The sequence below is a fragment of the Pipra filicauda genome, unplaced genomic scaffold (genome assembly GCF_003945595.2).
Source record: "Pipra filicauda isolate LSUMZ 115617 unplaced genomic scaffold, ASM394559v2 scaffold327_size997775_pilon, whole genome shotgun sequence".
Classification (NCBI taxonomy): Eukaryota; Metazoa; Chordata; class Aves; order Passeriformes; family Pipridae; genus Pipra; species Pipra filicauda.
Window position 1 is genome coordinate 847,831 of NW_024104451.1, and position 6,053 is coordinate 853,883.

Here is a 6,053-nt window from a genome sequence, read left to right on the forward strand (position 1 = left end):
ACTGTGGCACAGCTGCAGCTGGGAGGGAGGAGAGAGAAGATGTGAGAGCAACAGCCCTGCAGGCACCACGGGAAGAAGGAGGGGGAGGAGGTGGTCTGGGCGTCAGAGATCCCCTTGCAGCCCATGGTGCAGCCCATGGAGGATCCCATGCCAGAGCCATTGGAAATGCCCCTGAGGAAGCTGCAGCCCATGGAGAGCCCACACAGGAGCAGGTTCCCAGCAGGAACTTCAGCCATGGGGGGGAATCCCATGCTGGAGCAGAGGCAGAGGGGCAGCAGGGACAAAGCATCATGAACTGACCCCAATCCCCTTCCCCATCCCCCTTCTCCATCCCCCTGCAACACTAGCAGAGAGAGGAGGTAGGATAGTCAAGCATGAAGTTGAGCCTAGGCAGAAGGGGTGGGCGGGTAGAAGGTGGTTTTAGTTTTGGTTTTGTATCTCATTATCATACTCTATTTTTAATTGGAAATCAATTTAATTTATCTTCAATTCCCATCTTTGGCCCATGATGGTAACTGGTGAGTGATCTTCCTGTCCCATAAGCTGTTTTGTGGTATTTTCTCCTCACCCTGCTTAGGAGGGGGAGGGAAAGTGTGGCAGGGTGGGCACCTGGCAGCCAACCACAACCCAACCCAACCCAACCCATGTCTTGGAATTCCTGTGTTCTTGTCACAACTTCCTTCCTCCCACAGTTCACACGTGTAGAGAGGAGAAAATAAACAAAACAAAAAAAACCCCAAATAACAAAAAGTCCTTTCTAGGTTTTTCTTGAAGTCTCTGTTTATGAGGGGAAGAGCTCACATATTCTATTGTCATGCTTCAGTAATTTGCTTTTGTAAGCAAACATCCTGCTCTCTCACTTCTTGGCTTTTGTTAGGAAAGCACACTTAATGCTTGCTGTCTGTTTTTCATTCGGCTCAGTCTCTCTCCATCCCCTCTGGGTCTCTCCAAGATTTCCATCATCACTGTGCCCTCAGCATCTGAAAAGAAACTGGCTGAGTCCCACCCATTCAGAGGAAGCCTGAAGAGGCAAGAACAGGCCACATCCATTAAAGAATGTGACCATCCATTAAAGAAGTGTGACTCACACCTTCTCCATGTCCCCTGTCCCACACAAATGACACACAAATGTCACTGGTGCTTGGCCTTTTAAGGAATAATTCACACTGGTCTATTCCTCTACCAGTGTCAAAAACTGCCCTGTATAGCCCTACTTAAAGAGCTTTCTGGGAAGGGAAAGATGTTGATGGACGTGCATCCTATCCCCAGGCCCAGTACATCTGGAGTGCTCATCCAAAAAAAAAATTAAAACTTCAAGAGGGAGCTCATTGCATTTGTGGCCTAAAAATAGCAAGGAAAGAATATCCTGAGGGGACAGGACATCCTTCTTAGGTGCAATGCAAAAGCTGCTGATTTTGTAACACCAGGTGGACACGAGGTGCAGCAAGAGGACAGGGATTACCAGTTGCACTCTTGGGTAACAGGAAGAAAAAAAATACTGCACTTGGCAGTGTGTTGTTCTGAGCAGCACGAAGTCCCTTGTGACCAAACAAAGCACATGAAAAAGGAGAAGGGAAGAAAAAGAGTTCATTTTGCACTTGTTTGTGTGCAACTGACGTGGCCTGAGTGCCCTCCCATCCCCTGCGACCGCTGCACACACAGGAAACCCAGTTATCTCTACTCATGAAACATTGTGCAGAAACCCAAAGTTATGCCAGTAGGTCCCGCTGCAATGGCAAACAAAACCCAAGGCACATGGTTAAAGTCAGGATGAAGAGAAATATTCCTTTGTAGGGGCTCTTTATTTTTTTCACTTTATGTATTTTTTGTAGCATTTTTCTGGTATTCATAGAATGGTTTGGGCTGGAAGGGACCTTAAACCTCATCTTGTTCCAACCTCCCTGCCATGGGCAGGGACACCTTCCTCTAGCCCAGGTTGCTCCAAGCCCCATCCAGCCTAGCCTTGAACACTCCCAGGGATGGGGCATCACCACTGGATAGACTCCATGAGGCAATGCCACAAACTCGCTACCAAGGAACTGGAAAGTTCATGACAAAGCTGTCTGTGACTTGGCACCAGTTTGTTCCACAACCTCATCTGCTTGAGCCCCGTATTTACACATGGACTAATTGAAATTTGTGTGACTGAGCCCTTGCAAAACTGTTTTGCTGTGACAGGGACCCACGATGGATGACATGTAAGACAAGGCTGAGAAGGTGCTGCAGTAAAGCTACTGCAGCTCGAGTCCATTGTGCCTCAGCTGAGGGGCAGCGCCGGGTCACGGGAGCACTGCTGTGGCGTACACGTGCAGGGAAACTCGGCTCCCTGGAACAAAAGGTTCCCCATTACTGAGGTGTACAAACCTTCAGGACGAGGCACCGTGTGAGCCCTGTGCCCCAGCAGCTCTGCCCAGCCTTCAGGTGGAGCAGGGCAGCGCTAGTGCTGGCTGTGGCCGGGCTGGGAACCACAAGCATCATCCACACCTCTGATGCACTTCCCCTCCAATGCACTTCTGGTCACTAAAGGAAGTGAAAAGTTTTAGGAGTTTGGCATTGTGTTCAACTGACACCAGTCTTTCAAGAACTGCTACTTGGGCAGTGATTTATGTGCTTACTGTAAATTTTGATTTCAGTAATCAAAGTAATCAAACTGAGTAATCTTTGTTTGCTCAGTGACTTTGGCATTAAGACAGATTTAGACACATTCAACTTCTTTGATCTGAGATCCCAGCACTCCTTACGTGCTTACAGTTTCTTTATAACTTCATAGTTTCTATTGTGTCTCCAATTTCAATTCTCACCACTCCTCAGGCATCAAATTACAAAAAACTCTTCATGAGTCACAGGACAGCAACACAAGAAGAGTAATTCCTAACAGGAAACTAAAGAGAAAATCAGTTTTGATTCCCCCTGCTGCTTAATTGCACTCTAACCACAAATTTTCTTGAGGCCACATCTTAGTACAACATTTAGGATGTGGCAACATAATATTAACGTACTGCTTATATGTAAAGATCTAGCAGATTTATAGTATTCTCCCCAGGGGTGTGAATAACCTTTTAACTTTGACTCTGTAGAAAGCTGAGCTGTAGTAAACATGGAAGCTTTGAATCTACTTCAAGGAGTTTTAAGGAGCTGATATTTTTCATTTGAAGAATTAGTGAAAAACCTCTGCCCCAGCAGACAGGATGGTTTGCAAGTCTGGGGTACAATGGCCTGGTTTCTCACTTCAGGCTTGCCCCCATGCTGTTCCCTCACTGGCAGTCTTGTCTGCAAAAACAAACTCACAAAGGGAAAAGCAGCTAGGTTTTCCCAACTACACCCCTCAACATCCCCTTGCCTGATAACTACTCCTTGGGTAATATTAAGGGACAAACAAATGAGTGTCATCGTGGGAATCTACTATGGAACACTAAGAAACACATCTAAATCAATCACCTTTATCTGATTTCAGCTTGACAGAGGTTAACTGGGAATACCACACAGCTGGTACAAACTGGTCCAGAAGACTGCTAAAACATTTGGATCATAACATCATGGTACAGGTACTAAGGGAGCTGACTGGGAAAGGTGCTCTCCTTGATTTGTTGCTTGTTAACAGAAATAGGTCCCGAGAGTGAAGTGGCGGTTGGGGCTGTCTTGGCCACAGCGATCACAAAGTGATCGAGTTTAAAATCTCTGTTGACAGGTGGAAAAGTGCCAGCAAAACCTCAACTTCGGACATGAGGAGAGCAGAGCTCAAGCTGCTCAAGGAATTAGTCAGTAAGGTTCCCTGGGGAAATGCTTTTGGAGGTGCTGAGGTCCATCAGTTCTGGTCACTTTTTAAGCTCCACCTCTGAAGGGCACAGGAGCAGGCAATTCCCAAATATCAGAAGGCAAACAGGCGAGGCAGAAGGCCAGCTTGGCTGAGCAGGGATCTTCCTCTGGAGCTAAGGCAAAAAAAAGATAGTGTGTGGTCAGTGGGAGCAAGGTTAGGTGATGTAGGAGGAACACAGAGCTGCTGCTTATCACTGTAGGGAGAAAATTCATGCAGTCAAAGCTCAACTGGAGTATTGGTGTTGGGCAGTATTGTGGGGGACAATAAAAAGGGTTTTAAAATACACGAGTAGCAAAAGGCAGTGCAGAAATAACATTAGCCTGTTACTTGATGAGGATGGAGAGGCACAAGGCAGAGGTGTTTAACACTTTCTTTGCTTTGGTTTTCAAGGGCTAAGGGGGTGCTAGCGCCCTGAGCTGGAGGACCATGACTGTGAGAATGATCAACTCCCAGTTGACCCTGACATTGTGTGGGATCTGCTGCTCCAGATGGATCCCTCTAAGTTTGATGGGAGTACTCATCCAAGAGTACTCAAGTTGCTGAGTGATGTCATCATGAGGCCTCTCAATGCCCTTGGGAATCTAGAGAGGTTCCAGCTGACTGGAAGCCGGTAAACATTGTCCCGATTTCTGAGAAAGGCAAGAAGGATGATCCCAGAAATGAAACTACAGGCCTGCCTACACTCTCACGTCAGCAATCTAGTAAAATTATAGAGATTATTCTGGGAGTTATTGAAAACGCCCTGAAAGACAGCGCAGTCATTGGTTACAGCCAGCACGGCTTCATGAGAGGAAAGTCCTGCTTATCCAACCTGGTTTCCTCCTATGACAAGGTGACCCACCTGGCTGGTCAAGGGAAGCCAGTTGATGTGATCTTTTTGGATTTTGTAAAGCTTTTGATCCTGTCTCTCCCCAGATCCTTCTGGACAAACTGTCCAACCCACAGCTGCATAAACACATCCTGTGCTGGCTGAGCAATTGGCTCTGGGGTTGGGCACAGAGGGTGACAGTGACTGGGGTGGCATCAGACTGTGACCTGTCACTACTGGGGTTCCCCAGGGCTCCTTCTGGGCCCTGTGCTCTCCAACATCTCCATCAATGACTTGGACACGGCACTGGAAGGGACATGGAGCAAGTTTGCAGATGACCCAAAACTGGGAGGGGCAGTTGAGTCCTTCGAGGGCAGGGAGGCCCTGCAGAGAGACCTTGACAAATGAGAGGACTGGGCACTCACCAACCATGGGAAGTTCAACAAGGGGGATGGGGCAACTCTGGATGTACAGACAGACTGGGAATGAGAGGCTGGAGAGCTCTGGGGAAAGGGGTCGGAGGTTTGGGCTGAGGCAGGTGGAACAGGAGCCAGCAGTGCCCTGGCAGCCCCAAAGGCCAGCCCTGTCCTGGGGAGCATCAGGCCCAGCAGGGTGAGGGGGGTCTGTCCTGCTCTGGTCTGCACTGGGGCAGCCTCAAGTCCTGGGGCAGGTTGAGGGGTCTCCATGTGTGGATATAAAGCCATTAAAGAGCACATGCAGAGGAGGCTACAAAGATGGTGAAGGGCCTTGAGGGGCCATGAGGAGCAGCAGAGGGCACGTGGCTTGTTCAGCTGGAGGAGACTGAGGTCAGACCTCCCTGGGGTTCTGCAGCTTCCCCACGAGCAGCAGCGGAGGGGCAGCACCGACCTCTGCTCTGTGACCACTGAGAGAGCCTGAGGGAACGGCTGGAGCTGTGCCAGGGCAGGGTCAGGCTGGATCTCAGGAAAAGGTTCCTCACCCAGAGGGTGGTTGGCACTGAACAGGCTCCCCAGGGCAGTGGGCACGGCCCCAAGGCTGCCAGAGCTCCAGGAGGGTTTGGACAATGCTCTCAGGCACAGGGTGGGGAATCAGATGATGTTAAAAAGGTCCCTTCCAATCTAAGCCATTCTGTGATTGTTGGGGTGTCCTGTGCAGGGCCAGAAGTTGGACTTTGATGATCCTTGCTGGTCCCTTCCAAATCAGGATATTATTCTGTGATTCTCTGAACTACAGATTAGTCTTTTAAAACATCATTACAGGATAATCTGCACAAATTAGCCTTTTCCCCACCCCCAGAGCGGGTGAACAAGAGTAATTTAAAAGCTCTGGGTTCATGCCAGCTTTATGCTTACCTGGAGTGACAAAACCAGCTGCTACAGATCTGAACCTGTCCAAGGCTGGTTTTGAAACACGTCTGGGAGAAGGGCAGCCAGTACCAGCACGTGGATC